Source organism: Podarcis raffonei, chromosome 2, assembly GCF_027172205.1.
Source record: "Podarcis raffonei isolate rPodRaf1 chromosome 2, rPodRaf1.pri, whole genome shotgun sequence".
Taxonomy (NCBI): Eukaryota; Metazoa; Chordata; class Lepidosauria; order Squamata; family Lacertidae; genus Podarcis; species Podarcis raffonei.
This window is the reverse complement of record NC_070603.1, coordinates 125,438,316-125,453,403: the sequence shown is the minus strand read 5'-3', so window position 1 is coordinate 125,453,403 and position 15,088 is coordinate 125,438,316. Positions and strand designations below refer to the sequence as shown.

Genomic DNA, 15,088 nt, shown 5'->3' with positions numbered 1-15,088 from the left:
TCCGGGCTCCATTCAATCAGATAGGGCGCTTCAGAGCCAGACAGTCAACAGCTGTGGTTATCTCCACATTCCAGTGGGCCACCAGGGAATCAGCTGAAAGGGTTGCTGTGCGTAAGAGAAACCCGATGGACAAGCAGCGGCAAGGTCAGGTCCATCTGCTTCAACCAACCAAGTCTCTGTCACGGATGCCAAGTCAAGTCCACGATCAAGTCGTGGGTGACTGCTGTCTTGTGAATCGTTGACCTGGCATTGCACAGCAGCACCTTCAGGTCATGTGGATCTCTCTTGTTGATTCCAGTATCCTTCCAGTCAAGACCAGACCCGGAGGTAGGGATACTCTTCAAACAACGACTAAACCTGCCTCCTTGGTAAGGACATGGTCTGGTCTTAGTGTAACTCCTCCTCCTATCCGTAATCACTGAGATCAGGTGTCCCAGTGCATCTCCTCCCACCCATGGAACCTGCCCCAGCCATTCTGTTGGTTGGTCCCCACTTCCAGGCTGCCCTGATCTTCTCCCCTTCAGTGCAGAAAACAAACTATACAGTAAACCAATAAGACAGTAGAATTTTTTTTTTTTAAATCAACAGTATACTAAAATTAAACTAATCCGCTGCCACAATTAAACTTTCATCCCACCCCCAACAGAGCAAAAACAGAACAAAAAAACACCAAAATTTAAAACACCACAGATTGAAAACTATTTTAAAACATTTAAAAACATTTTAGACATTTGCCCCAACCCCAGAGTTTGTTCCAGTGAGTTTGAGCTCTTCAGGACTCACAGCAGGGCAGTTTCCCTCCGGCCTCCCAGGAGTCTCTTATGCGGAACATCAAATGGTCCATCAAATAATTCATGCCATGGGAGGAAGCATATCAGTGTTTGGAAAGTGGAAGAAGCTTCAGCTAGAGAAACAGTCTCACTGCCCAATCATAGAATTGTAGAGTTGCAAGTAAAAGGTAAAGGACCCCTGGACGTTTAAGTCAAAGGCGACTGTGTGGCAGCGCTCAGCTCGCTTTCAGGCCGAGGGAGCTGTCGTTTGTCCACACACAGCTTTCCGAGTCATGTGGCCAGCATGACTAACCCGCTACTGGCACACGGAGGACCGTGACGAGTGCCAGAGCACACAGAAAGCACCGTTTACCTTCCCACTGCTGTGGTACCTATTTATCTACTTGCACTGGTGTGCTTTCGAACTGCTAGGTTGGCAGGAGCTGGGACAGAGCAACGGGAGCTCACCCCATCATGGGGATTTGAACCGCTGACCTTCCAATCAGGAAGCCCAAGAGGCTCAGTGGTTTAGACCACAGCGCCACCCGCGTCCCTACAAGAGTTGCAAGTACCCTGGGGTCATCTAGTCCAACCCTCTGCAACACAGGAATCTCATTTCAAGCATCCCTGAGAGATAGCCATCCACCCTCTTCTCAAAAACTGCCAGTGAAGGAGAGACCACAAACTCCAGAGGGAGACCAGTCCATTCAGAAATGATTTTGGCCACGTAGAAGAAGAGTTTGTATTTGATATACCGCTTTATCACTACCCTAAGGAGTCTCAAAGCGACTAACATTCTCCCTTCCCTTCCTCCCCCACAACAAACACTCTGTGAGGTGAGTGGGACTGAGAGACTTCAAAGAAGTGTGACTAGCCCAAGGTCACCCAGCAGCTGCATGTGGAAGAGCGGAGACGCGAACCCGGTTCCCCAGATTACGAGTCTATCGCTCTTAACCACTACACCACACTGGCTCTTGTAGTAAACAACAGCATTTTTCTTTCCAAATTCAATGAGTAGGAAATCTCCAACATTTATATTTTCAGGATTGGGAACATCAATAATTGTACACTAGCAGGGCACCTCTATACGTATCAATGTGCCCCATGTCTTAGTGTATCAAAGTGCCCCAATGGACATTTTCAAGAAACTAACATTTATTAATAAAACCACTGAATTTATTTAAAAATCACATGTAATCTTGATTACTGAGTGGAATAACTTACTTGGTCTTAATAAATCTTAAGGATTTAAAACAGCGTTGGAACACTTTTACATTTCTCATAATTGTTCATTTGGCTGCACTAAAAACACACCTACTCTTGTCAAACGCCAACAGCTAACTGGTGGGCAGCGTGGTCACAACTGTTGTACTCACACATCTATAGACATGTTTCTCGAAATTGAAATATTGTTGGTGTATCAATGTGCCCCTTGCATCAATGTGCCCCCCTCCCCCCTACATGCCACAGAAGCTGCTCCCCTGGGCAAGGAAGGAGCAGGAATCCCTAAAGGGGAGGATCTGTATGTGATCCCATCTCTAGAGCTCACATAAACACCAGAGGGAAGGTGGCCGGGGCGTAAAAGGCAAAAGCATTGGCCTCGAATGCAGGCCTCAGGGATGCTTCTCCCCGTTCCCCCCATAGAGACCTGGGACCCCTTCTCCAGAAGGGACCTCTGAGAATCATAGAATCATAGAGTTGGAATAGACCACAAGGGCCATCGAGTCCAACCCCCTGCCAAGCAGGAAACACCATCAGAGCACTCCTGACATATGGTTGTCAAGCCTCTGCTTAAAGACCTCCAAAGAAGGAGACTCCACCACACTCCTTGGCAGCAAATTCCACTGTCGAACAGCTCTTACTGTCGGGAAGTTCTTCCTAATGTTTAGGTGGAATCTTCTTTCTTGTAGTTTGGATCCATTGCTCCGTGTCCGCTTCTCTGGAGCAGCAGAAAACAACCTTTCTCCCTCCTCTATGTGACATCCTTTTATATATTTGAACATGGCTATCATATCACCCCTTAACCTCCTCTTCTCCAGGCTAAACATGCCCAGCTCCCTTAGCCGTTCCTCATAAGGCATCGTTTCCAGACCTTTGACCATTTTGGTTGCCCTCCTCTGGACACGTTCCAGTTTGTCAGTGTCCTTCTTGAGCTGTGGTGCCCAGAACTGGACACAGTACTCCAGGTGAGGTCTGACTAGAGCAGAATACAGTGGCACTATTACTTCCCTTGATCTAGATGCTATACTGCTATTGATGCAGCCCAGAATTACATTGGCTTTTTTAGCTGCCGCGTCACACTGTTGGCTCATGTCAAGTTTGTGGTCAACCAAGACTCCTAGATCCTTTTCACATGTACTGCTCTCAAGCCAGGTGTCACCCATCTTGTATTTGTGCCTCTCATTTTTTTTGCCCAAGTGCAATACTTTACATTTCTCCCTGTAAAAGTTCATCTTGTTTGTTTTGGCCCAGTTCTCTAATCTGTCAAGGTCATTTTGAAGTGTGATCCTGTCCTCTGGGGTGTTAGCCACCCCTCCCAGTTTGGTGTCATCTGCAAATTTGATCAGGATGCTCTTGAGTCCATCATCCAAGTCGTTGATAAAGATGCTGAATAAGACCGGGCCCAAGACAGAACCCTGTGGCACCCCACTAGTCACTCTTCTCCAGGATGAAGAGGAACCATTGATGAGCACCCTTTGGGTTCGGTCAGTCAGCCAGTTACAAATCCACTGAGTGGTAGCATAGTCAAGACCGCATTTTACCAGCTTCTTTACAAGAATATCATGGGGCACCTTGTCGAATGCCTTGCTGAAATCAAGGTAGGCTACATCCACTGCGTTCCCTTCATCAACAAGGCTTGTAGTTCTGTCAAAAAACGAGATCAGGTTAGTCTGACATGCCTTATTTTTCAGAAATCCATGCTGACTATTGGTGATCACAGCATTCCTTTCTAGGTGCTCACAGAGAAGGAGGAAGCCAGGGCGGACCAGTCCCTGGACCTTGGAGGCAATGCCTGGACTCCTCTGGAAATATGCAATATAATGTTCCTTTCCCCATTGGCCAGGAACCTAAGCTCCTTTTGGGGTTGTCATTCCGCACCCCAAGGTTCCTCCAAGGCCTTGGGGAAGGAAACTGAGGCAGGCTTAGCCATGACAAGAGATCTGGCAGCCCCCCAGGGCCCTGCAGGGGATTCAGGGTGGGGGGCTGCCTCTTCCTCTGGCCATGGCAGCCCCCTTGAAGCCTGGAAGAAAGGCAGGAGACCCTCAGCAGAGAGCAGCCAAGTCCGGTTCTTCTCCGCAGTGGCTTCCTCTTCTGAGAACTCCCTCTCTTTCTTGTCTGGGCTGGACTGGGAGGACCCCAGTTGAGCCAGTTCCCCTCAGTCTCCCCACTGGGCTCCAGTGGCCCCCTGAGACCTGCAGGGATCTGGAGTGGAAGCGACTTCTCCTGTTGAACTACCGGCTGAGGGGGAAGAACAAGCGAGGGCCGTTCAGAAAGGGCTCCTGGGACCCTGAGGAGCCAGAAGGGGTCTGGTGAGGAGCAAGGTGTTCAGTTTCTGTTAACTGATTCTCATGAAAACTTACAGATTCTGGCTTCACACAATTAACTCAAGGCAGTGTCAATTTACTCTTGGCAGAAAGCCAAGGTCTGCTTGACCTAGAAACTACTTACTCTGATTGGTTAACGACCAGCACTCAACTCTGTTATCTAGGAATGCTAGCACAGTTTGGGTTAGGTGTGTTAGGTGTGTTAGGAGTTAGGAGTAGGAGTGGGAGTGTTGTGTATGGTTAAGAGAGAGAGAGAGAAAGAAAGGATTTATTTTGCTTTGTTTTGTATGCAGAAACTCTGCTGGTTTTATTTTTCCTTTTAATAAATCCTGTAAATAGTTATTCTGAGTCTAGCTGACTAGTCATTTCCACCTCAACTAGCTTCTTCGCTGTGCAGGAAAACTCTGCTACGTTTGGGCTAAAGCCATTAGAGCTATGCCTGACACTTCAAAGTTCCATGACAAGGCTGCTCTGCGGAGGCAAAGCCATCATGGCAGGAAGGCGGCTGAGGACGCCCCATGTGCGCTTGCGCCCGAAGCTGCTGCCCTCCTTCGCTGGGAGGAGAGACCCCCGAGAGCGTGGGACCCCTGAGGTCCTCAGGGAGGCATGATGTCTCTGCGAGCAGCTGGGGCATGCAGAAGAAACAAAATGGCGTTCCCGCCTTTTTCAGAAAAGGGCGGGAAATGCCATCTCCTGGCCCTGCTGCCTCCGTGGGTTCCTGCCTGGCCTGCTTGGCCATGAGGGGGGAATGCAGCTGCCCCCAAACTCTTCCCTTCCCCAGACATTGAGGGTGGAGAGGAACATTAAGAGAAGGAGAAATGAAGGAGAAGCTGGGAGGGGGAGCAGCCAAGAGGGAAACTCAGGAGGAAACTCCCTCAGGAAACCTGGCAAAGGAGAGGACGAGGCCCAGGGGAATCTGAAAGGGGATTGGCCAGCTCTCAAATGGAGAGGCTTCTGATTGGTCCTGCTCTGGGGTGAGAAATGGGGTCAAATGGTTCTGAGAGCCCAGTATAAACCTTTCCTGCCTGTGGTGCTTTTACACGAGTAAAAGCACGAGTATCAGTGGGCCCTTCAGCAATAAAATAGATATGTCCTAGATAATATTTCAGTCACCATTGATCACATGGAAACAATGATAGCCAGGAACCCGCTGAAAACTACAGGAGGTGATCTATGGGGTTGGTTGTATTCCTGGCTCCCTGATGGCAGTTGGCTCAGGAATGTTATAGTATTATTAGCAGGACCGCTATTAATCCTTTTGCTTCTTTGCCTCTGTATCCCCTGCTTATTGCAATGCTTGCAGCAAATGATGCAAAGACTCCTGTCACGGAAGCTAGGACCCACAGTCATCGCTGTGATGAGGGAGTATAGGCCCATACCCCAGAACGAACCTAAGTATTAGGTTGTTCAGAAGAAGAGGAGGGAGTGAAGGGAGAGGGGAACGGTTAATCATTAATATTATCTACACATAGTAAATTCCGGCACTCTGCTAGGATGGCTACACAAGCTCAAACTCAAAAATGCAGTTATTTGCAAAGCCTAAATCAGACAGGTCAGGAGGCCGTTTTCTGTCTAACCAGCTATCTGAAACTGCTGATGCTAGCTACAGGTCAGAAGGTCGTTTCCTGCCTAGCCAAAAAACTGCTGTCAACTAAAAACCACTAGCAAGATGTTTCCTGCTTTGCTTCTGCTTTAAGTAATGCAAGATAAGAAGAGATACGAAGGGAATGCTTAGCTAGCAAAAGAAAGACACGTGTACAAGAAGGTGGGAGGGGGTGCTTACTGAGCAGAGAAAATGCTTAACCAGCAGAGGAAGTGCTTAGCTAGCAGCCTTAGCCAGCAAATATTGGGGGGAAGGTATGGGAGGAGGGTGAATGCTTTCAGGTATAAAAATGCTTGCTGAACATGGTAACAACACAGTCAGATTTCAGAAACTATATTCTGCTGGCTGTCTCTGTGCACAGATTTGCAATAAAACTCTTTTCTCCAAAGAAGAAACTTTCCTGGAATTTTTTATTCTCTTCTCGGTCCTGGGGACGCGGGTAAGCAATTCTCTGGCAAAGTAAAGGGCCTAAGCCTACAGCTTGGTGCATTGGCCGGGAAATCTGCCCCACCCCAGGGGGGCCGGGAAGAGCCAGGCTCGACCAGGTGAACAGCTCGGACCGGAGTTTGCAGGCTTCAGCGCGCACCCTACTGATTCGTGGGGGAAGCCGGCCACACCGCTCCTGAGTAGGGACCTCGGTCGAGGGAGGAAAGAGGACTGGCCAGGAGGGAATCCGCAGCGGAAAACGGTAAGCCCAAGGGAAAGGGCGTGGGCCCCAAGGAAAAGGGGGGCGAGGTCTGATCAAGCCTCACCTGGTTGTGCAGAGGGCCGCCAGGAAGGGAACTGGCCGATTGCAGTAGTTTGCCGCCAGTAAGGTTGGGTAAAAGGGAAACAGAGGGGAAATTGTATTGGTGTGTTTTGTGTGTTGCATGTTGAAATTATAATGGTGTGATTTGTATGTTATATGTTGCATGTCGGATACCCCAGTGACTGAATTGTTGTCAAGTGTGGGTCGGGGCCTAGCGTTCCCCTTGGCCGAGCGATTGCAGGGTTGTGCATTTTCTGCCAGGGCGACCTCGGCAGGTCACAATCTGTAGTGCGTGGAGTGTGAAAGAATTTACAGCCCATTAGGTGCGGGGTATCTGAAAAAAAAAAAAAATGGGGTCTGGGGCAAGCCAATGTAGTCCTCTGGAATGTTTTTTTAAAGAACTGGAAAGCGGCCACAAAGCATGATGATTGGGGGTTCAAATTGAGAAGACAGAGGATGAGGACATTGTGTGAAGTTGATTGGCCCCAACAAACTAACTGGCCCTCGGAGGGGAGCTTTGATTTGCAACTAATCAGCCCACTATATCAAAATATCTTGAACGTCCACCCAGACCAGATCCCTTATATTTCTACTTGGAAAACCAATGTAGAAAAGAATCCACCGTGGTTGAAAGCCTGCCAAGGCGACGCCCCACGAAATACAATCTGTACAGTTCGACCGGCAGGGAAGGCAGAAAAGCCCCCGGTGATACCAGACCCAGAAGATAAGGAGGGGGGAATCATCAAACCGCCACCACCCTATGCTCCACCAACTGCCCCTCTAGCGAATCCCCCAGGCCCAGGGCCCCAGGACCAGGGAGGAGCCGGCCCTCAGCCTGAACCCTCCAAGGTTGATGAATTAGAGAGCAAAGAGGAAGAGGATGATGAGGAGTTTATGAAGGGACTAATTGAGTTAGCAAAGAAAGGAAAAATGTGGACACAGTATCAGACATTGAGATTGCAACAGTATGTACAACCCTATGCGAAAGAAGTGGATGTTAGTTCCCATTTGTTGGCAGCAGCAAGATGTTTCCCAACACAAGGGAAGTAATGGCAGAAGGAATGGATAGAAGCAGCAACCAGTGCGTCCCTCTATAAGTCCCATAAGGCACAGAAAAAGGGTGGGACTGCAATGATGCCTCTATGCAGAGTGTATGACCCACCAGCCCCCCAGGACAGGGTGGGGAAGCACCACCACGCACTTATACAGTCCAACATGTGCCTTTTTCAAGTGCTGATGTGTGCAATTGGAGAAATTAGAACCCTACCTTTGAGGAGAACCCAGATGATATTGCCAACGCCCCATTATAAAGGCTGCCTTTGTAGCTCAAGCAGCGTCCAATATTCGCCAAAAGAAAAAATCCAGAAGCATGAGGGGTGCATCGGCCATGGGCTGGAATAGATGTTGGAAATAGCTCAAACCACTTACAATCAGAGAGATGAGGAGGCCCAGAGAAAAAAGGAGAAGTATCAAACAAGGAAGTTGATGACATTACAGGCAGCCGCCCCCCACCCCTCAGAAAAGAGGAAGTGCCCGGGGAGGAGGGCGAAGCCGTCTGGGGAGGAATCAGTGCGCCATCTGCCGACAGGAAGGGCACTGGAAGAGAGAATGCCCTATTCTATTATTAGGAAGAGATTTGTTGGTAAAGTTGCAAGCCCAAATTACCTTTAAGCCATCGGGAGAAGCCACAATGTCCACTATGTCACTTGGGGAACTGGTTGTGGAGGCACCCCTGAGGGAGTACTGGCACCTCATGATGGTAAAAGAAGAGGAGGGACCCATCCCCGCCAGTATTCTGGAACAAGTGAACCCCCTAGGAATGGCAAAGAATATCCCACCAATAATTGTGAAGCCCAAGCCATTTGTCAATCCTGTTGCAGTAAATAAGTATCCTATCCCACGAAGGGCGACTGAAGGAGTGTGGGTGCATCTAGAGCGACTGCTCCAACATAGGATCTTGAGGCAATGCCAATCACAGTGGAACACCCTTTTGTTACCAGTGAAGAAAGGAAGCAGGCTATTATCCTGATACCAGAGGCAAAGAACTGCAGAGAACTCTGTGGCTTTCTGGGGTCTGCAGGATTTTGTAGGATATGGATATTTAATTACAGCATCATTGCCAAGCCTCTACATGAGTCAACCAGAGGAACTGAGAGAGACCCCTTTGTTTGAAGCACAGAACAACAGCAAGCCTTCGTGGATTTGAAGAGGGCACTACAGCAAGCCCCAGCGCTTGGCATCCCAAACCCTGAGAAACCCTTTACTCTATTCGTGGATGAGGACCAAGGGACAGCGGAAAGGCGTTTTGTGCCAAAAATTGGGAAGCTGGCAACAGCCAGTGGCATACCTATCTGAGCGCCTGACGCCTACAGAACAAGGCTTACCGCCGTGCATGAGAGCAGTTGTGGCAGTAGCCACCCTACTGAACAAAGCAGACAAATTTATTTTTGGCCAAGACACTGTTTGTGTGACCCCGCATGCAGTCCCAGCTCTGCTTGACATGAAGGGTACCTATTTTCTCTCCCAAGCGAAGATGAGAAAGTGCCAGATGTTACTGCTGCATCCGCGTTTGAAGTTTCAGGTCACCACCGCCCTCAACCCAGCTACCCTGTCCCCGGTAGGAGAAGATGAGGAGCAGATGCACGATTGCATTGAAGTAATGGATGAAGAATATTTTAGCAGGCCTGACCTCAAAGATGAAGCAAACCCCCACTGGCCTTCATGGTTTGTGGATGGAAGCAGCTTTGTTAAGGCTGGACAGCGGAAGGCAGGCTATGCAGTAGTAGCCTTGGAAGACCAAGTGATTGAAGCGCAGCCACTCCCGCCTGGAACGTCGGCCCGGCTGGCATAAATAACAGCGCTCACCAGAGCCCTGACCCTAGCAAAGGGACAGAAGATAAACATTTATACTCTAAGTATGCCTTTCTGACTTTACTTGCCCATGGAGCCTTATGGAAGGAAAGAGGTTTGCTTACCTCCAGAGGAAACCAGGTGGCCCACCCACAAGCCTTATTGAACCTTCTGGATGTTGTATGGGAGCCCAAGGCAGTGGCAGTTATCCATTGTTATGGACACAAAACTGGACTAGGAGAAGTGGCCAGAGGAAACCGACTAGCAGACAGAGTGGCCAAGGAAGCAGCCAGGGAACCAGCTCCCGCGTCAGTTATTGGAGCACTGGTCCCTGGAAGGATCTTGAACACCGCTGATAAGCCAATATACACCAAAAGGAGAGGGACACTGCAGATGCCCAGGGGCTGACTATGTCCAAAGAAGGATGTTACCTTACTCATGATGACAGAATATGGATTCCAGAGTCCCTTTCTCAGCAGATTACTCAGAGATACCATGAGTCCACCTACATGGGACCAGATGCCACAACCAGACAGCTGAAGCAGTGCTTCTATATAGCCCACCTTTATCAACTGGCAGCCCAGATCTCCAGGAAATGCCTGCTGTGTCAAAAGAATAATCCTAGAACCGGACCCTTGGCTCCCCCGGGGATTCAGCATAGTGGAACTGCACCCATGGAAGACCTTGTTGTGGATTTCACTGAATTGCCCCGCTGTGGACCATACCGCTACCTGTTCGTGGCGATCTGCACGTATACAGAATGGGTTGAAGCCTGGCCCACCAGAACTGAAAAGGCATTTGAAGTAACCAGGTGCCTGTTACGGAAGATCATTCCCCGCTATGGACTACCTAGGTCAATAGGATCTGACAATGGACCAGCCTTTGTCCACTCAGTTTTGCAATAACCCCCCCCCCCATGCTAGTCAAAATGTGCAGTTTAATAATTATGTGCAGTAATTCTCCCGAGATTTTCTCTCTGTCTTAACAGGTGGACCCAGGCCCACTGCTGTTGAAGTTGCTGACCTCACCCCTTGGGTCCACCACACTTAAGTGAAGAAGGCTATTTTAGACTGGACAGTTACACCAAATCCTGATGATCCTCTGAAGCTAACCATCTCCAGAAGAGCGCCAGACGGCTGGACAAGTGGATGGGAGGGACGCCCGCGGGCAGCGTCCCCAACGTAGAGACTTTTTTTCCCCAGCAAATTTTAAGGCACCGCCAGGACTTTTGATATTGGGGCCAGAACTCTTTGATATGGTCACTCCGTGTGTCAGGCCTCTGCAAGGGTGGATATATATATTCCTGTGGGTATATGTTAATATATGTAGAGGGAGAAGCCCCTTTCGGATACAGTGTGTTGGGAAGAAATCATGAGAGTATTAAGCATCCACAAGGACAGGTGGGAAGATTGGTTAAGATAATAGGCTCCTCCTCAGAGAGGTGGGACACAACCTCCCAAAAAGCAAGGCAGCTGATAAAGCACGAGTATCAGTGGGCCCTTCAGCAATAAAATAGATATGTCCTAGATAATATTTCAGTCACCATTGATCACATGGAAACAATGATAGCCAGGAACCCGCTGAAAACTACAGGAGGTGATCTATGGGGTTGGTTGTATTCCTGGCTCCCTGATGGCAGTTGGCTCAGGAATGTTATAGTATTATTAGCAGGACCGCTATTAATCCTTTTGCTTCTTTGCCTCTGTATCCCCTGCTTATTGCAATGCTTGCAGCAAATGATGCAAAGACTCCTGTCACGGAAGCTAGGACCCACAGTCATCGCTGTGATGAGGGAGTATAGGCCCATACCCCAGAACGAACCTAAGTATTAGGTTGTTCAGAAGAAGAGGAGGGAGTGAAGGGAGAGGGGAACGGTTAATCATTAATATTATCTACACATAGTAAATTCCGGCACTCTGCTAGGATGGCTACACAAGCTCAAACTCAAAAATGCAGTTATTTGCAAAGCCTAAATCAGACAGGTCAGGAGGCCGTTTTCTGTCTAACCAGCTATCTGAAACTGCTGATGCTAGCTACAGGTCAGAAGGTCGTTTCCTGCCTAGCCAAAAAACTGCTGTCAACTAAAAACCACTAGCAAGATGTTTCCTGCTTTGCTTCTGCTTTAAGTAATGCAAGATAAGAAGAGATACGAAGGGAATGCTTAGCTAGCAAAAGAAAGACACGTGTACAAGAAGGTGGGAGGGGGTGCTTACTGAGCAGAGAAAATGCTTAACCAGCAGAGGAAGTGCTTAGCTAGCAGCCTTAGCCAGCAAATATTGGGGGGAAGGTATGGGAGGAGGGTGAATGCTTTCAGGTATAAAAATGCTTGCTGAACATGGTAACAACACAGTCAGATTTCAGAAACTATATTCTGCTGGCTGTCTCTGTGCACAGATTTGCAATAAAACTCTTTTCTCCAAAGAAGAAACTTTCCTGGAATTTGTTATTCTCTTCTCGGTCCTGGGGACGCGGGTAAGCAATTCTCTGGCAAAGTAAAGGGCCTAAGCCTACAAGCCCAGTATAAACTGGTTTTCTGACAGGAAACACGGGGAAAGGATGGAGTTGGGGGGGAAGAGTCCCAGAGTGGGGGGGGCTGCCCCCTGAGCAGCATGTGCCCCTCTCTCTCCCTCCCTCTCCTGGGCTTCGCCTTTCCTGCCTGTGGTGCTTTTACGGCGGGGGGGGGCTTCCACACCTGCCCCCCCCCCAGGATCGCGTCTGCGTTGCATTCCTCGCATGGGACACTTCCTCGTCTGTCTCTTTTCCTGGGCTGCAGAAGCAGGAAATTCCGCTTGGCTGGGGGGGGGGAGATTATTTTCGGAAGGGGGAGGGATCTCCTCCATTATTCCCCACACTCGCTGATCGTGGGGGCGTTGAAAGGGTGTCTTGATGAAGCCATTTCTTAGCCTCTTCTCCATCCCAGCCTTTCTTTGGGATCCAGGAGCCTCTATGTTGGAGGAGGGGGAGAGCCAAGGTAACCCCCCCTCATTGCTATCCCCGTCTTTGGTACAGAGGGGGGAGGGGAGCAGCCCCGTGAGCGCAGAAGCAGGAAAAATGCAGGAAGGGAGAGGGAGGGGTTGCCCTCGGCTTTGCAAGGGTTAAAAGGAGCAAAGCCGGATTCCTATAGAGGGCAGGAAGTGAAGGGGGAGGGGGGTGAATGTCCTCCATGCCAAAATCCTTCTCTCCCACCTCCCTTCCTGCGGCAGAGAGGAGGTTGCTGTTTTCTCTCCTTTGCAAAAGCTTCCTCGGTGAGTCCCCTCTCTCTTTCCCCTCAGAGGCCCCATGGGTGCAGGGAGGGAAAATGGGGGTCCCTGCTCAGATCATGCGCGGTGGGGGGAGACCCCCAAGTCAGGGAGCAGTGGGTCCTCTTTGTCCTCTCTGCCAAGCCAGGGAGGGGGCCAGTTCTCAGGAGGTCTGCAGCTCTGCTCTTCCTTGGGATCCAGATGCTGCCTTCATTTTTGGGGAGGGGGCTTTGAGCACAGGGAGTAGAAATGCCCTCCTGCATCTGCAGCAGCACAACTGGACCACTTCCTCTGTCCCAGATGCAACAACACATGTCCCTCTCCTGTCCTCTCTCCACCCACAGCTGGCGCTGTTACCTTCCAACAGCTGGATCTCACTCCCAAAGGCACTCTCTTCCATGGTCTCCCAAGACAGATGGAGGCCAACGAACCAACCAACCATTCCCCCTCCCCTCACAATGCACATTGGGACTTTCCCTCCCCTCCCCTCCCCCTCCTGATGCCTTGAGGACGTTGGGGGGGGGGAGTCCACCCCACCAGATGCTGAGAGAGGAGGTCCTTCCATCTGGAAAATGGGAACACTTTGAAGAATTATGTAAAGATGAGTGCCGTATAATCATAATAATAAAATTATTACAATGTGGAATTCCATTTACACAAAGAATAATACCCGTCATTAAAATTGTTCCATTACAATGATGAAATAAGCATGCAGGAAAAGAATAGAATTAAAACAGTGCAGCTATTAAGAGGCAGAAAAGAACAGAGCAATGTGTAGAAGATGGTCTTCTTTCTCCCTTTCTCTCTTAGGGTCCAGTGTGTTTGGAAGACATAGCGTATTTTTCGCCCTATAGGACGCACTTTTCCTCCTCCAAAAATGAAGGGGAAATGTGTGTGCGTCCTATGGGGCAAATGCAGGCTTTCGCTGAAGCCTAGAGAGCGAGAGGGGTCGGTGCGCACCGACCCCTCTCCCTCTCCAAGCTTCAGGAAGCTATCCGCAAGCCGTGGGAGCCCGTGGGAGTTTCCCCCGGGCTCCCCTGGCTTGCGCAGAGCTGCCTGCACCCTGAAGCCCCGGCGCGCTGAGCAGTCACGCTGGGGCTTCGGGTAACTCTCCGCAAGGCGCAGGAGCCCGGTGCCGGGCTTGCGGAGAGTTACGTGCACGCTGAAGCCTGCGCGCACTGAGCTCAGCGTGCCCAGGCTTGGCGCAGCTGTCCACAAGGCGCGGGAGCCCGACGCTGGGCTCCCGCGGCTTACGGAGAGTTGCCTCTTCTGGGGGCTGGGGTCGGGGGAAGCTCGGGCTTCCCCCGTCCCAGCCCCGTGCCTCGGGGGGAAATAATTCCCCCCTTTATTTCCCCCCCCAAAAAAACTAGGTGCGCCTTATGGGACGTTGCGTCCTATAGGGCGAAAAATATGGTAGCTTTTCGTTTCACACACAAGGACTGGGCGTTGCTGGATCCTGACCAGAGAGCTCTGCAGAAGGAAGTCAAGGGGGTGAAGTGTGGGATCCTGGACTCTCTGGTAAGGCTCCCTGCTGGATCATCAGATCAGTTTTGAAATTCCATACAGATCTCTGTAGGACAAACCTCCGCAATTTTGAGGGAGCCCAATAGCGCCAGCTACAGCGTCTGAGATTTTAAGACACCCACAACACTTCTTGAATGGAAAACTATCAATGTGGGCGGGTATCTCCTGTTTTATCTGGGAATATTCTTCCACCAAAACTTTGTAAAAGCATTGCAGGAGATCCTGGGGTCCCTATCAGGCCCCAATAACTCAGACACCCCAGGGTCCTTGTACTTGAGGAATCTGGGAAATGACCTTATTGACAGAACTGAAAAGACTTTATTACAATCCTTCTGTGCTCTGCCACAAGACGCCCAGAATGAAATACTCTCCAGATTTGACCTCTTACGTTCCTGACTGATAAGTCTGAAGAAGGAGCAAAGGCCTCATGCAAGCAAAACTTGACCCTTTGTGCTCCAGATCCAGCCCACTAGATATACCACCGTGAGTTAAATTCTCGCTTTCGGGGAATAACCAAAGCTTAGAAGCTGGGAACTCCAAGGCCATAAACTAGAACAAGTCTTAAACTAAAAGTACTTAGGAATGGTGATCCAGGCTTCAGGATCCAATAAACTACACATAAATTCCATCAGGAGCTCTGGGGGAAAACAGCAAATTGTATCCTCAAATCTTCCCCAAAGATTTGGTCCCCATGAAACCCCTGACAGAGGCGGGATATAAATAATAAATTATTATTATTATTATTATTAAATATGGCCACAACATCTGTCTGGCTTGCAATTAGAGGCTTCTAAAGCGTGTCAACTGTG

General features: G+C 49.7%; 1 protein-coding gene and 1 long non-coding RNA gene across 2 annotated transcripts in view; one reads left to right on the top strand and one right to left on the bottom strand.

The window, feature by feature from the left end:
• LOC128409515 (uncharacterized) overlaps window positions 1–15,088 on the bottom strand; it is a 46,509-nt gene that overhangs the window by 17,296 nt on the left and 14,125 nt on the right. The gene's annotated exons all lie outside the window — the stretch shown is intronic.
• The window catches only part of LOC128409501 (zinc finger protein 91-like), a 48,400-nt gene that overhangs the window by 27,652 nt on the left and 5,660 nt on the right, over window positions 1–15,088 (top strand). The gene's annotated exons all lie outside the window — the stretch shown is intronic.